The sequence below is a fragment of the Juglans microcarpa x Juglans regia genome, chromosome 6D (genome assembly GCF_004785595.1).
Source record: "Juglans microcarpa x Juglans regia isolate MS1-56 chromosome 6D, Jm3101_v1.0, whole genome shotgun sequence".
NCBI classification, from domain to species: Eukaryota; Viridiplantae; Streptophyta; class Magnoliopsida; order Fagales; family Juglandaceae; genus Juglans; species Juglans microcarpa x Juglans regia.
In genome coordinates this window covers 31,245,145-31,263,047 of record NC_054604.1, presented here as the reverse complement: position 1 = coordinate 31,263,047, position 17,903 = coordinate 31,245,145, and the positions used below count along the sequence as shown (strand labels likewise).

At 35.6% G+C, this 17,903-nt stretch overlaps 1 long non-coding RNA gene across 1 annotated transcript; it reads right to left on the bottom strand.

The window, feature by feature from the left end:
- Nucleotides 1-1,506: 1,506 nt before the first annotated feature.
- On the bottom strand, nucleotides 1,507-13,839 carry LOC121268788. Its single transcript, XR_005941263.1, has 2 exons — nucleotides 13,611-13,839; nucleotides 1,507-1,824 (listed from the first exon to the last, which is right to left on the bottom strand). It is a non-coding gene; the product is annotated as an uncharacterized LOC121268788 (long non-coding RNA).
- Between the last annotated feature and the right edge of the window lie 4,064 nt (nucleotides 13,840-17,903).

The window sequence follows — 17,903 nt, the reverse complement described above, 5'->3', positions numbered from 1 at the left end:
CATAGGGAGATTACAAGCATGTAATCTCTCCTTACAAAAATTGAGAGAAAGCATTTATATTTGAATAAAGAAATGGAAAAAAAAAAAAAACCCGTCAAGTCTGGCTTCCCTTCTCTTTTCCTTTTTGTTTTTATACTTGACAAAAGGGAAAACTACAAAAAGGCAGATTGATATTTGGATTCAAAAAGACTCTCATCTCATCTTATCTAATCATTACAACTTTCACAAACTTTCAAACAAAATATAATAAATAATTCAACTTTTTCAAATTTCAAAACAAAAATAATATTAAAAAATTATATTCTAACAATATTTTATTCAACTTTCATCTGATCTCAACTCAACTCACTATCCAAACCTTCCGTTAGGATGTCACAGTTGTGCTTATTCAAAACGTGCAGTTAGAGCAGAGTTTTCAAAGTATTAGTAGATAATCAAGAGTGGGTATGAAAATAAGAGCAAGGCAGGCTGTCCAAATCTATATTTATCACCCTATGATGTTAGAATGTTCCCTCTACAGCAACACCATACCAATCACTCCAGCTTATCACTCCAGTAAGATGAACTTGACAAACACCTTGTTCATATAATTCTAGGAATTCATACAAAGATACAACACCGCCTAAAAAGGGAGTTCATGATCAATAACTCCTGTTTAACCCACAACAAGAGATATTTGAAAGCTACACCTATTGTGTAGGGTACCATCACCATTTAATTTGAGTGAAAGAATTCTAAGAATATGCTCAAATAGAATATTCAAATAATCTTCTCCCAAAAATCTGGTGCAATAGCCAAAAATATCCCCACCTCACCAATTATAATTGAGCTATACCTTTGCCTTTTTTCTTATGTATTTTTCTAGAAGAGAGAAACAAAGAAAAAAGGGTTCGAGAGAAAGAACGTATTCACCAGAATAAAACAAAACCCTGTAACATATGATTATAATGGTATGGCAGAGAATCACTGGCAAAAAGAGGAGCACATGGCACACGTTGGTAGCCACATGGCCTATAGACAACCAAGATAGGGGATGAGATAATAAACTTTAAAGACATGATCATAGACCCAAATAGGAGTGGATGTGAGAAATTAGGTACTTAGACTAGTCACCGGAATTCCAAGTAACTGGAGTGACAGCATAGTGCTATCAATAATGGAAGTTTGCTGCCAAGGATCAGACTAAACGGGCCCAGGTGCTATAGCACTGCCATGTGGTTGTTGATGAGAAAGACAAAAGCGGAGAAGGGGAGGAAGAATTCTAATGTCTTGAAGCCCATGTAAGATTTTTGTAGGCTAGCAATTACAGAATCTTTATAAGAATCCATGTTGCTATTCTTGCTAGCTGTTGGAATATAATACCAACCTTTTCAATACTTGATTGTTTATAAAAAAATTACCCTTGTGGAATCACAGATGGGCGCAACTCAAGTATGCAAGAAGTATATAAGAGAAACACACACTTAGGTACAGGGACAAGAACACATAACACTAGTTGCTATTTTAGATGTTCGGATTAACCTCTCTCAATTAACAGGTGTCAACAACTTGTAAGCATTCGTGAGACAAGATGACCAGTGTTGATCTGGTTCATTCTATGAGAGTTACATGAGATGTTAAGTATAAAACCACAAACTAAACCCAGCTTGAAATAAAAATCAGGATTACACACAAGAATTCAAGAAAGGTTTTACACACAAAAGGACCCACTCGTCCCACAAGAATCTGATTCACCTCAGTAGAGTAGCTCCTCAAAAACAGGATCTACAGTCTGTCTCCATTTCCCATGATACAACTCCAAAAGTTTCTCAGCAGGTGTTACACCTGCCACAAGAATATCATCCATAATTAATACTAGGTCAAAATAGGTGATAGCAGGAAGAACTGAATGCCTAGGAAATTAAAATGAATAAATAAATAAAATAAATAGGAAATGACTCCAAAGAAGACATGTTGTGTAAACATGTCTGGCCAAGGGGCATCTTGAAAATTTTGTTTATATATGAGACGTTGTGAACTAAAAGTTTTGAAAATGTTGCTTCATAAAGACAAACAAAATGCACAGAATTCATAACTCCAACTTTTTACAACTTTTTTTTATTGGCATCGGAAGTCCAGAACATCGTCTAGACTAATTCCAGGGGTGCACAGATCCTTTTTTTTTATTTTTTGAAGAAAAGAGGACGACACCTCCGTTTATTAATAAAAGACCCTCACTAAGGAGGAGGAAGAGTCATGTTACAACGTTGAAGCCACAAAAAAGACGAACAAAAAAAGTGGCCGACTAACGGCGTAGATAAGGAATGCCCCATCTATCCGTACGTACAAGACCACGAAGCCTTCCCTGTCCATAACCATTTCCTTGAAAATCCATAGAACGGCCCTGGGCCCCCTCTTTAGCCAGATAATTAGTGACCGTATTTGCTTCTCTATAAACATGTCGAATCTGGAAATTGAGTGATCAAATTAGACCCTGGCTTCTTCCCAAAAATCCCATAAATACCAGTACTTGCAAACTCCCGAAAGAAACCAGCCCACCACAACTCTTGAATCAGACTCGACAAGAAAATTCCTCAACCCAAGCTGGCGACAACTGCAAACATCAAGAAAAGCCTGACACTCCGCGACGGTGTTGGTTACGTGTCCATAACAATGCACAAACCCAGCAACAACTCGTCCCTGTGCATCCCGAATTACCCCCCCCCCCCCTTCCATCTACATTTAATTTTACTAACCCATCCCCTAGCCAAGACCACGCTATCTTCTAAAGTGGCTTAGAAGTACCGGAGCAATGGGGCAATTCAACTCCTGCAATATCAAACAATCCCTCGAACCCAACTTCTTGGACTGCCGAAGAGAACTTGAAACCTCCATGAGGAAACCTTTGACCATACGAATAATAACCCTCCAATCGTAATGAACATCTTCCATTCGAGCTGCACAACAAGTTCTCCAAAGAGCCCAGGTGATAATAACGGGGGAAATGCCACGTAACCATCCTACTTGGGATGAGGAAGATGCACGCAACCACCATACATTAAGCACCCCCTTCCAACATCGAACCTGCGGTAACTGAACACCAAAAACTCCAAAAAAAAAAAATTCCATACCTTCCTCACCCCTTCTCCTTCACACAACACATGATCCAATGTTTCAATTTGAGGAGCTTCACAACAGTTGCATTTAGAAACTACCAGGAATAGCATTCTGTTGAGCTCTCCAGCATAAAAAAGACATTTTCTTTGGCACATGATGTTGCCAAAGCCATTTCCTCCACTGACATACATTACCCTGGTTTCGAATTAATTGCCAAGCCGACTTCCTGCTAAACAAACCATCTGCCGTGTGCTTCCATGCATATATATCCTTATCCTCTCGCAACCGAACATGAAACTGAGAAATGTTATCCACCATATCTTCGTCTACCAGACCCCGTAATTGCGGAAAATCCCAGCCTGATACATTCATCAAGGATCGAACCTTAAGACCGGGATCACCCACCACAGCTTTGACATCCACAATAGCTCCATCACCCAACCAGTTGTCAAACTAGAAACTCAAATCCCCACTACGAACCAGACATCTGGAGTACGTCAACCCTTGTGGCATCACCCGCATAATACCTCTCCAGAAACGAGAGCCCCTTGTGGACTTAAGCAACCTAGCAATATGAGAATTGCCCACATATTTGGCATTGAAGAAATCGGACCACAAAGATCCACCAGTGAGCATTTTCCATGCAAACTTCATTAGTAAAGATGTTTGGACTTCCGAGAGATCACGAATACCCAGTCCGCCCTCCTCCACCGGCAAACAAATCTTGCGCCAAGACACCCATTTCCGTTTCTTTTTATCCATGCTAGATCCCCAAAGAAAATTTGAGAAAATCGACTTGAGGCCTTGAGTACTCCTTTTGGCAAATTCATCACCGACAGCATGTGAATCGACATACTATTCAAGACATGCTTTATAAGAATTATTTTACCCCCAAAAGATCAAAGCTTGCTCTTCCACCCAGTAAGCCTTTTTTGCACTTTGGCAATCAAAGGGTCAAACATGCGTAACGTAATTCTCCCCACATGCAGCGGCACCCCCAGATAAATACAATGCCAAGAGCCCTCCTCAAAACTAGTTATGCGCTTCAACTCTAACTTCCTGGCAAAAGTGAAATTAGAAGAGAACAAAATTAGGACTTATTTGGACTTACAAGTTGCCCAAACAATTTTCCGCAAGTGCACCTCGGATAATTCAAGGGAAAAATCTCTCAGTCCAATGGCCTCTAGAGATTGTTTGCACCCACTCCAACTTTTTACACGCTTCTAATCTATTCTCACTCTTTACATGAAAGAAACCCAAAATATCATCTGAAGTTATATTCAAGGATTAAGCAACCCGTAATTGTTATATCAAGCTAGAAAGGAATTATCATACATATAGCAATGAGATGGAGAGCTTAAGTTAGCAGAACAGGCATGTAGAGGAACACAAAACACTACTTTGGTTGACCAAAATACATACTTCACATAGTGGAATAAGTAGATAGTTAAAACACTAAAACGCAAAGTCCACATTAAGATTTGTAAATCTAAACCTTAAGCCTTATAGGAGTAACTAACGGAATACTGGAGTAGAAAAAAATAAAAATTAGGAGAACGTACACTTTCCTCCCTCCATCTAATGGATGTTCTTCACTTTGCACTCAAAATTACCAAAACTGACACATTATTAGTTTTGGTATTTGGAGGGTGTACTATGTTAGTTTTGATCACATTAAAGAAGCTGAGAATTGCCAAAATCATGACATGACTTACCATGCTTGGGTAATGAGATGATATAATAACTCTGTGAATAGTAGTGAAATGGTTTGAATTAAGATGATTTATTAGAGCACTCCCAATGGCTTTTGTATTATACAAAAAATGTAAATAATTTGAAGAATTGTTCCAAAAAGAAGCTCCATCCGATTATGTAAAATGAATTGTAAAATACATTTAGCTACAGTATCCCACTACATGTAGTGGGTACTGTTCATCCTGTAAAAATTTTTTTATTATTGATATTTCATTTACTCCTTCATTTTTATTTACTTTGATTTTTATCATATAAGCAAATTCTTTTTATTATTCATCATTTAAAACACATATATTTCATTTTCTTCTAAAAAATATCTTGGAATTATTTTTAAACCAATTTTTTCATATTTGATTTGATTTTTAATTTTTATTTGGCTTATATATTTTTGTTTTACGTATATAGGACTGAATTATTTTACATTGTATATAAAAATAAATTGCAAATATAAAAAAATATATGGATATTGTAAATTTATTGGTAGAAATGAAATATTTAAAAAAAATAAAAAAAATATTTAAATGATATAGAGAAAAAATAGATAAGCTGATAGATGACATATTGTAAAAGTCAATATGTAAAATAGAAAAAGTGAGTTTTGGTGATGTATTTTAAAGGATAAGATAAAGAATCCATTGGGAGTGCTCTTAGGTTTTGGGGAAGGAAAGAGAAAAAGTTGAATAAAAATATTATAAAGTTAAAATATTATTTGAATATAATTTTTTAATATAATTTTTATTTTTGTGTCTTAAGTCTGAAAAAATTGTAATGATTACATGAAAAATTTGAAAATTTGAAATTGAAAAATATTTTGTGTTTGATTGATATTTAAGAAAAGAAAATTATGACAAATTTTGAGATGAGATAAGATATTTAAGTGTCCAAACATGACCTTAGTGAATTAGTTTTGGCTGCTTCAAAAGTATGACTTAGTGCCTGTGGACGTGGCAATTATAGTGATGCATTGTAGTGGGTAGTTTGCTTTTCCATGGAGAGAGACAATTTATTGCAATTTGAATAATGCTAGTATGCCCTCTCATTTTGCCCACTCATGCATTTAATTTTTAATTTTTTAATTTTTTTTGCTTACTGATTAAGGAAGTGACTATTAGTTTATTGATATATTTTTTTTAAATGTTTAAAAAATATTTGAAATAAAAAGCAAAAAAAAAAAAGTGCAATTTGCACTAGGGGCACACCAAGTGGACAAATTGAGGGGGCACAATAGCACTACCCTTGCATTTTATTACCTCAAGTTGTTGGTTTGTGAGTAGACAAAGCAATCATCGTCGACTCGTCTCACGATTCTCATCAGCATCCACGGCCGCCCAAACAAATCCTAAATCAAACAAAATCCATAATAAGAGGATTGAAACAGAGGTTCTCAAGAGACTTGGAGCGATGTTTTTTCCCATTTTCTCTCGCTCCTTTTCTTGTGTCTTCAAGAGCTTAGGCCATTCATTAATAGTCTAGTAAGATATAGATCACAGCATGAGGTACATAATTCTGACGCCAAAAGGAGCTTTCCCCAAGATGCAAGCTCTGTGTGAAGTCCATAAAGTAGTGGTTAACCCATGGATATCTCACAACCTAATTAATTGGCCTTTATTTTCTGTTGCAGATGCAACCAATATGCCTTTTTCCATGGCAGCAAATGAAGCTTTTGAAAGATCAGTATCCATATCTAATAATGGCAGCTCATATGTATAGGAGGTAAAAAATATGGACATTACATCAACACCAGGAGCAATGGCTTGGTCCATAGCTAAGAGGACATAAAAGTATGTTCCTTCACCATCCCATTAGACTTTGTAAGTGGCCAAACCAACACGATGTGTAACATCTCCCTTCGTGTCCATAGCAGAATTTATGCTAATGTCAGAATTTTTGGGGTCATTAGCTCCTATGATCCTGGAGTTAGAAATGAAGGTATTATAGTTTTGCCCAACGGAAATCATCTCTCCCTGATATAGACATAAGAAATCTGCAAGTTGAGAACGACTAAAAAGTGACTAGATGCCAATCCTCATTCATAGTTTCTTTAACAATAAGAGCATCACCTTCCTGTTTATCCAGTTAACTATTTAGGAATCAATATCCCAAATTATAGATGGATAAATCATTCTAAAAGTTGAATAGTAATAGAAGCGAAGCAGCGCCAGATAAATGTTGGAAGTTCCAAACACATACTCCAAAGAAAATACATATATGACAACATTAAGGTAGTCCAATGCGGACCAACTTTCATCTTTATAAAAAAATTTCCCCTTATTTCCTTATGCACAGCATTTTTTTTTATTTTTTATTTTTTTTTTATATGTCGGGGAACCTCTCCAAGGCAGGCCCTTCGGACCCATCCTTGCAGAGCAAACTCCGGTCCCGTGCACTGCACCCTCGAAAGTTTCCCTACACTGAACTGGTTAAATTGCTGACTTTTCACCAGGGGGTGTGGCCCCAAAGAATTATTTGCACCAAGAGGTGTTGAACCTTGGACCTTGAAGGGAGTGGTACCCCAAGATCAAGGCCTTCATCACTTAGGCCAACCCCTTGGGGTTTCTTTATGCACAACGTTATAGAAGTATAATCATCAAGAATCAGATGATGAATAGAGAACTGTAATTTTTACGATGTTACCAGAAACTATCATCAACTGCAGTCAAGGTTGATGATTATGGACCACCATCTTCCTCCTCTAGCTCCAGTTCCCACTCTCTAGACCCAAATTCAGCAGATTCAATATCAACAAGATTCTTTAAATCAACAACTGAAAGCTCATCTAGGCCCGGTTTGGATACAAAAGTCCTCTCAACTCATCTCATTTAATCAAAACAATTTTTTCAAATTTCCACATAAAATATAATAAACAATTCAACTTTTTCAAATACCAAAACGATAATAATATTAAAAAATAATATTCTAACAATATATTCAACTTTCAACTTTCATCTCAACTCAACTCAACTCATCTCATCTCAACTCACTATCCAAACCTCCCCTAAGTGCCTCACCACCAAGTCAACAGTCCTGAGTTCAAAGATAGGATGCTTGCTAGCAACAACGACACATTTCATCCTCGCATCACGGGTAGCCTCCATCGTCTTATTTGAGTTCCCAAACACAAAGCATCGCTCTGGAATAAATTGTAGAAGTTGTGCCGCATACACAAAGCATCTCCTTCTAAGAATAAAATCTGGAGGAGATTTTCCTTCTTCTTAAGAAAGAGCAAGCCAGGCTTGCTTCTCAAGATAAGGATTATTTGCAATTAGAACTCCTTCCCATTCCAATATAGTACCTAACCAACCACAATCCATCTTCTCTTGTCTAAGCAGAGGATTCTGTAGTGAAGGGCTATTGGCTTTATTCTCTGGTGGCCACAAATCAGGCTTTCTATCGAAGGCAGTATCAATGTCATAATTTCAATCCTTTGGAATTAAGTCTTTTCTGTATGAATACGCCTCTTTTGTTAGCTCCATTGCAAGGGCCTTGATTGGAAAATTTTCCAATCAATCCCCTTTGAATCTCAGCAAAGTAGGTGAAGCAACAGTCCCTCTACCAAGAAATTTAACAGCCAGGAACCGACAGTTATCTAAAGTCCTCCATTTGCACAACACATCCCTGACAAAAGGGTCCACACCCAAATTCCAATATTAAAAGATGTAGTGGCAATTGACTCAACCATTATACAAAGTGATAGCAGCTCAACCCTCTCAGGATTTAAGAAAATTCCCTGTAACACCCAATTCCCGTAGGATAAAGTTATTACCAACATTTAAAACATAATGCCCGGTAAAGAGATTCATATCCTGAATTACCTCATTTATTGAAATTCATCAAAACGTTAAAACTGAATTGAACATGATTGTTTTGGAAACTGAATGAAATATAAAGAAACATAACTAATCCTATGCATGACATAAAAGAAATCTAATTCTGGTGATAAAATCACTCATTCATTCCTAAGTCTTGGTACTAGATCTACTCCTGGCCATCCCGCTCTTCATCATCATAGACATCATCTGCGAGAATCAGACATGGAAGAAACAAGAAACACACAAAAATAATGAGTTGAATACTCAGTAAGTAGTACATCGTATCGTAAAATATAGTCCTTGCCTAACATACAATTCATTTCTAGGATACCCTTCAGAACGTACATACAACTTCATGGATTTCAATCAAATACGTAACATGATCTTCTGGAAGACTTTACATACATATATCATCACAGATTTACATGGCACACATTTTCGTTATTAACATAAGCGGAAGCATATATAATCAAACATGTCATTGTGAATGCATAATGTCCTAGTTATCTTGTATTAACATGAAGTGAAACACGCTTGAATCCGTGTTTCACTTAACTTACATAACATGGAATGAAACACGCTTGAATCCGTGTTTCACTTAACTTGCATAACATGGAGTGAAACACGCTTGAGTCCGTGTTTCACTAAACTTGCATATCATGGAGTGAAACACGCTTGAGTCCGTGTTTCACTAAACTTGTGGTTAACCACGCTTGAGTCCGTGGTACCGTTACATTTCTTATCTTTCTTAATGCATGAGATTTGCTTCATGAACATCTCTAACATGGCATAATCTTGTACATGGTATAGCGTAACGTGACATGGCATGGCATATTCTTGTACATGGCATATTCTTGTATGATTTAGCATGGCATATCTTTGTACATGGCATATTCTTGTATGATTTAGCATGGCATATTCTTGTATGATTTAGCATGGCATATCTTTGTACATGGCATATTCTTGTATGATTTAGCATGGCATAATATAACGTGATATTACATAACATGCTATGAATGTTTTATGACGTTCCAAGGCATACATGATCCAGGTACTACTTGAACATGGCATACATGGTTTAAGTATTACACAAACATGGCATATATGTAACCTAAGCATTTCATGGACATGGCTTGCATCATCTGACTATTACATGGCATACTTGACTTTGAACTACTACTTCAACATTTCATGGCTTTCATGTGAATTTAGTAACATTAAATCAATCAACCATAAATTCATTCACTCAAGTATAATCTCATATTTCATCAAGACCGAAAAGTAAACTAACCTTGACTTGCCTCTTAGTGTAGCGTAGTTAACAATCATAAGCACATCACATTTTTTTTATACATAATAATAATATTCACAATACGTATTTATTAATATGATCATACTATTTACCTCTTAGCGCTGCTTCCTGATTTCCAACTTGTAGCGTGTTACCTAAACGAGTTTTTAGACGTTAATAACTTCCTAGCAAAACGTGTCGTAATACTCTACGTAATTAAATACGTATAAGGAATTTAACTACTAATAGCCTCCAACAAATGCTTTGAAATCCTTTAAAAATCTTTTGTAAAAATTGTGTCTAAATGCTGATAATTGTTCAATTAGATAAAGCCCATGTAAAGGTAATGTATTTCTGAAAATATACTATCTGACTGACTTAAGGCCCCAAGAAGTCGAGGCTCAGGGAATTACACCCTCACGGGTCAAAAGGGCATGCATGGGATTACAGAATTAATGGGGGGCTTTTTGGGAACTGAAGCACACGGAATAAAACAAGAAGAAAGAAAGAAAAAGAAAGCAGAAAGAAAGAAAAAGAAAGAAGAAAGAAAAGAAACGAGAAAGAAAAGGAATAAATAAAAGAATAAGAAGTAAAAACAAAGGCTTACGGGAGAGAGAGCTGTGCGATGCTCACCGAGGGAGAGCAGAGTGCGTCGGCGGCTCTAGGTGGCTAGAAGCGACCGGCGACGTGACTGGGGGGTCCCTATGGTGGTGCGACACTGAGAGATGGAGAGAGAGAGAAACAGTGAGAGTTTAGAGAGAGATGGGTTTGAAACTCAAACAACCGAAAGGGAGGAAGGTGGCGTGCGGCTGCAGGGGCTTACCTAAGGGGGTGGGTTCAACGGGGTTGAGTTGGCCGGCATTTTCTGGCGCCGTGGGTAGGGTTCCGACGTCCCGAGGTGGTCGACGATGGTTGGGCAGAGGTATGGTTTAAGCGGGAATGTTGTTTCTCTTGATATATCACTGAGTGAATCACAGAGGCTTGAGAGTCTTTTATAGGCAATGGGAGGAAGCAACGTGAAGAGATTGGTTGAAATTTGAAATTGCCTAAACTTTAGGAACCTATTCTCACGTGGATACCGTTTCTGAGAGAGTTTGAAAAGTTTGACTTGGAGTTGCTCAAACTCTGGAAACCGAAACTAGCACGGGGACTAAGTGGATAGAATATTCGAAGTTTTAAAAGGAAAGGAATCACTAAATCGATCCATCTGTTATCACAAAATCTAAAATAAATAAATAAATATAAAGAAATTAAAATACCAATAAATGAATAAATAAAATACTAGTTTTAAACCCTAAATTTAAACCCGTATGTTACATTCCCGCATGACACAAAACCTCCTAAGCTCTTGGGGATTGAACAAAATATGAATGGAGCTTGACCAACTAGTGTAAAAATGGAGTTTGGGGGAACGAAGATTGCCAAAAAAACAATGTATCTGATTCCTACACATGAGAGGTATTTATATACAATACTTGAGCTTAAATCCTCTATTAACTAACTAACCACTTCTAACTAATTTGTAACTAACAGCTAACGGTAGTTGCATTTCTAATACTCCCCCCTCAAGCGGGAACAACTTGAAGTACACAAAACTATTGCAAACAAGAAACAAATCTATTACAAGTAGATAAAATTGTACATGGCAAAATATCTGCTGCATTTACTTGAGCAAGTTCTATGTAAACAAATCCACTTGGATGGCGGTAACCCTTGACTTCTTTAATTCTTTTTTTTATGAACACCCATCTGACAAAAGCTTCCATGAACATCCAATTACTTCTCACAACAGATTAGTCACAGAAACAAACCACAATAACAAGATCCAAATTCAATTGCAAACACTGCCATTCACGGTATGCCATTTACGGTAACCATGGTGGGAACGAAAAGGAAAACCCCCATTGGCTCTAGCAGAGAGAGAGAGAGAGAGAGAGAGAGAGAGAGAGAGAGAGAGATTTCATTTGAAAAGAAAGGGAGAAAGGAACACCGAATATACATTGGTTTTTTTTTTTTTTTAATTTCATCAGAACTATGCTGGAAATCATTTGAACACACCAGAACAAAGCTGGAATAATGCTAAACCAGCGGAAAATGCCCTGAACCGGAAAGCAAATGTCTTTACAGAGTTGAAGGAGAAAGAAGAAAGAAGAGATAAATTGAGAAAGAGAGAATCTTGTATTTTTCTGATCTTGCAAGAAAGAAGAAAGGAAAGAAATAAAGAGAGAAAATCTTGTATTTTCTGATCTTGAATTGAATTGAAAAAAGAAAGGGTAAAGTTGAAGAGGGATATACCAAAGAAGAAAGAGATTCGAAGAAAAGCAACTTTTATAGTCTATGGAAGCTTTTACAGAGTAACTGTGAGAAGGAAGAATATACCATGAAATAGGCTCTTATTTAATTGCAAATGGGCCTGAGTATGTTTAACTAGTCTTGGAATAGAGCGGGGATAGCCTCATTCCAGATAATCCAGCACTATAACCAAACAGCAGCCGTCTTCTACCTTGAGATGTTTCCGATCATGATTTCTAACAATGATGGCAATCATGACAGAACTCACTGGAGCAATCACATGAGAGCATAACATCACAAACACCAAAGATGATAAAAGCATCCGTTCTTTTTCATTAACTTGCAGAAACACCATCAACATCAAGAATGAGAAAAACTGAACGCTGCCAAAATCAGTCCATAGTTCACTGGAATGATCACCAAAGATCACACAGAATTACAAGAAACACCAAAGATTGCGTAGAATGTGCAATCATGGTCACTTTGCAAATGAAATTGCCAAGAATTTCGATTTTTCTTTCTTTTGGTTCAGCAAAACAAAGAGAAATGAAAACGACAAAGAGAAATAAAAAGAAACTTGAATGAACGAAATTTTCATGAGAAAAGAACTCCAAAGAACTTTACAGAGTCACAGCCCCATGTGGGCTTAGCCCACACGGGCAGAGTAGCAATATGCAGAAGCTTTTCTCAGAAAAGCTCTGATACCATGTCAAAAATGGAGTTTGGGGGAAAGAAGAGAGAACTGCCGAGAGAAGAGAAGATCAAGTAAACATGAAAGATATTATTGCAAAAAAAAAATGTATCTGATTCCTACACATGAGAGGTATTTATATACAACACTTGAGCTTAAATCCTCTGTTAACAAACTAACCACTTCTAACTAATTTGTAACTAATAGCTAACAGTAATTACATTTCTAATAACAAGACACCTTTAAAACCTATATAACAAACTGCGATTCGGAAATTAAGCTCTACTTTCATCGACAAACACCAAATCACACAAGAAGATACGACAACAACATAATCAGTTGCAGATACCAAAGCAGCCTTTCCAAAACACAAGTCCCAACTTTATGGTACCACCACAAGCATCCCTTCGAGCAAAACTAAGCTTAAACCATCAAAACCATCAATCCAAAACCCCAAAGTAACAGCATAAACTATCAAATTAGTTATTAAAAATTCAAACCCAGAAAGCGAGTGCACAAAACAAGAAAAAATGGAGAACCTCAAACAATAGATACATCAAAATCCCACCAAGTTTCAGCCAATAACAACTCTTATTTCCTTCAAATGCACACAAACAAAAGAAATTATGGTTATGTATTAAAACGTACAAAAATAGATACAAGAAAAACCTGAAACCTGTTGATAAAGAGCTTGAAGGTTAAGGTGCTACAGACAGACGGACCGGTTCTTTCGGAGGAGGATTAGATGAAGAATGTATGTTTTCTTTCTTTGGTTTATAATTTCTACAGAGGAGGAGGCTTGGAGCCAGAGAGGGATAGAACGCAACCGACTGGAGGAACAAGTGTCGTAGCGAAAAAATCATTGACCTTGTTTGGTTTAAGAAATGATCGATGGTATTTACTGGAGTTAGAGCATTGGCAACAGCCTAACAATTGTCAAAGTATAAAATTTAGTTAGAATCTTAATTTTTTGTTATAATATTAATTTTTGATTAAATAAGTCTATATTAGACTAATTATCTTAAAGTTAAAAAATAATAATATAATAATATATATATATTTTTTATAAATACAATTCATATATTTCTTAGATCTTCATGTTTTATAGAAATAATGTATCTATTCTATCAATATTTGCAATCAGTAGAATAAATAATGTGCATGACATATATGTTTTACTATTCAAAGAGAGAGGGAAGTGATGAAATAATAAAATATTACTTTCCATTGTGAATAGTAGCTAGCTATGTTTGGAGAGGACTTAAGATTTACTGTAACTCAAGTCTTAAGCTTTAGACCATTGGCTAGTCTAATGTGGAGGTTTTTTCTCACATCTAGTTAAAGTTTGGACTTGCATTGACATTTGACTAGTCCATTACCAATGCTCTTAGTAACTTAGTACTTTGCCCAGTGCTTACTAGACTATTCACGCTTTAGGACACCGATTCCTCTCTTTTTTATTGGGAAATTCCTATCCTTCTTGTTTGCACATGGATCTAGATACTAATTCTGTTGACTGTTTTTCACTGAGGCCGTTCGTGAGAACGAGTCTCCCGCTTTCTTGACTTTAGGAGTCCTTGAAGTAGTCCACTTTGATTTATTCATCACGTTCATAAAACGTAAAAACTGATCTCATGAAAAACTGAGCACGTGGGACACGTAGCACCGAAACTTGATGGAGGCTTCGGCTATAAATACTGTGTTTGGTCCCCAGACTCACTCACTCAATTCCCTTCAGTCTTACACTATCTAAATAGAGTGGAGCAGAGTTTGGAAGTGCCAAACACCAGTGAGAAACGTAGCAAATCAGTGAAGAACATCAGTGGTTGGAGGTACTGTTCTTGGCATTAAAACCTGTCGATTCTTGTTTCTAAAGTGTTATTCCGCGTGATTAGAATCGTATTTTATTCTTACATTTAGTATCAGAGCCCCGTTATCTCTGTCTTGGTGTTTAACACAAATGCTCTGTTCATCTCTGTTTTGGCCGAAATTTTTGAGAAATTTTAAATTTTGATTTTGTTATTTGAATGAAGTTTAGAAATCATTTATAAATAGTTTTCTAAACTTTTTGTGCTTAAAAACATATTTTTTGACATAAAAAATGGTCCCAAAATCGTGATCTGCACAATTGTCTGAAGGTTAAAGATGACGAAAACGACATGTAGTTTTCAGCCTTATTGAAAACGACATGTCGTTTAAGGAGGGAAGTCGTCCATTCAGTATTACTAAACGACACGTCATTTTCGATTTGGTGAAAATGACATGTCGTTTAGTTCGGAGCCATTATCTAGTATGAGATAAACGACATGTAATTTTCAGTTTTGTTGAAAACGACATGTCGTTTATTTGGCCAGAGTTCATTCTTATAACGATAAAACGACACATCGTTTATAAGTTTAACAAAACGACATATCGTTTAGTTGGTGTGTTATTCTTTTAAACCATAAGGAAAACGACATGGCGTTTTTTGTTTTAGAAAAACGACATGTCGTTTATATGGGTCAGTTTATAAAAAATTAAAAAAAAAATTATTTCCATTTTTTTTTTTTTGGATGGTCTGGAAAGTGGGTTTTTTTTGTGCATGCCCTTTATGCTTATAATTTTTTTATTTGATGCAATTTGGATCATTGTTGTGTAAATTTATTTATTATGCTCATATTTTTGTATGAATTAATTAAATTTGCTCTATATTGATACATGCATTTTTGGATGAATATAAAGTTAAAACCATGTAATTAAATGTTATGCATAATATTATAGTTTTGATTGTCGATATTTATGCTTATATTATGAATATTTTGTACATAATTATAACATGTTAGTATTAGTTAAAATTATGTAATTCATAATATTAAGCTAGTCTTATGCAATTTAATGTCTAGTGATCCATATAATTTTAATTAATTAGAGAATAGCCACAGCATCTTTAATTACGTAAAATTATTATGAATGATTAGGATCACATAAAGAAAATTATACATTAATTATAATTAATTATACTTAATATAATAAATTTTATCCCACAAGAATTTTTATTATATTTATATTATTAATTATGATAAAATATCAAGTTATTCATAAATTACCTACAAGAATTATGAATTAAATAAATAATTTGATAGTTTTATCATAAAAGATTAATCTAAGATAGAATATACATCAAATCATAATATACTCTTTAGAATTATGAATTAAGTAAATAATTTGATAAAATTCTATCATAAAGATTAATTGAATCTACTTGAATTAAAAGTTTAACCCACAAGCAATTTTATGTCATTAGATTCAATTTTTAAGCATGATTTATATTGGTAAAACATGATATTTTTAGGCCTCAGTTTTAACGTAAGCATGTAATCTATAATTTTATGCAGTTTCACAATTTGCAAATTTCTCTGATATTTGATATGATATCCCTGAACTTAAGGAAGATAACTATAAGGTCTGAAAGGAGAGAGTTCTTCTTTATTTAGGGTGGATGGGCATAGATTATGCTATTAGGAAAGACGAACCACCAGCTGTAACTAGTACCAGCACTGCAGTGAATATCGCACTTTTATGAGCAATGGGAGCGATCTAATCGCCTCAGCATGATGTTTATTAAGACTAGAATTTCTGCTGGTATTCGTATTTCTGTCGATCAGTATGAAAAGGTCCGAGACTTGCTAAAGGTCATTGATGAACAATTTGTCACTTCAGACAAGGCACTAGCAAGCACCCTAATCATGAAGTTCTCATCCCTAAGGCTCACCAGTGTGAGAGGTGTGCGTGAGCACATCATGCAAATGATGAACAATGTGGCTCAATTGAAGAAACTCGAGGTTGAAATGTCGGAGTCCTTCCTGGTGCACTACATCCTGAACACCCTTCCGCATCAATATGGACCCTTCAAAATCTTTTACAACACACATAAGGATAAATGGTCAATTAATGAACTCATGACTATGTGTGTTCAAGAGGAAGGGAGACTGATGATGGAACAGGGTAAAAGTGCAATGCTGGCAACGCGTGGAAAGGACAAATCTCAAACCAATCAGAAAGGAAAAGGCAAAATACCTCTCCAATGTGGTATTAAAAAAGATTTCAGGTGTTTTTTCTGTAAAAAGAAGGGACATATGAGAAAGAATGCCCCAAATTTCAGAAATGACTTGCAGACAAAGGTAATCCAACTTCATTTGTTTGTTATAAATCTAATATGGTTAATGTCAATATTAACACATGGTGGATTGATTCTGGATCAACAATTCACATTTCAAATTTCTTGCAGGGTTTGCAAATTCTAAGGAAGCCAGTGGGAAGTGAACAAAACATCTTTTCGGGAAATAAGATGGGCTCGCATGTGGAAGCTATATGAACTTGCTATTTAATTTTATCTAGTGGTTTTGTTTTAAAGTTGGAAAAGACCTTTTATGTTCCAAGTTTTTCTAGAAACTTGATTTCAGTTTCAAGACTTGTACCTTTTAAATTTTCCTTTAATTTTTCAAATTCATCATTCAGTTTATTTTATAAATCTGATTGTGTTGGGAATGGTACTTTGTCTGATGGTCTTTATTGCATTAATTTACAAAACAATGCCACTTATAATACAATACATGTTCACACTGGCACTAAAAGGTGTGTTATTAATGATGATTCCTCTAAATTATGGCACCGAAGATTAAGTCATATCTCTGTAAATAGAATTAAAAGATTAGTAAATGAAGGGGTACTCAATACTCTGGATTTTACTGATTTTGAGACTTGTGTGGACTGCATAAAGGGAAAGCAGACCAACAAGTCAAAGAAATGTGCCAATAGGAGTTTAGACATATTAGAGATCATACATACTGATATATGTAGTCTAGACATGGACTCACATGGTCAGAAATACTTCGTCTCTTTTATAGATGATTACTCACGATATATGTATCTCTACATGCTTCATAATAAGAACGAAGCATTAGATGCCTTTAAAATCTTTAAGGATGAA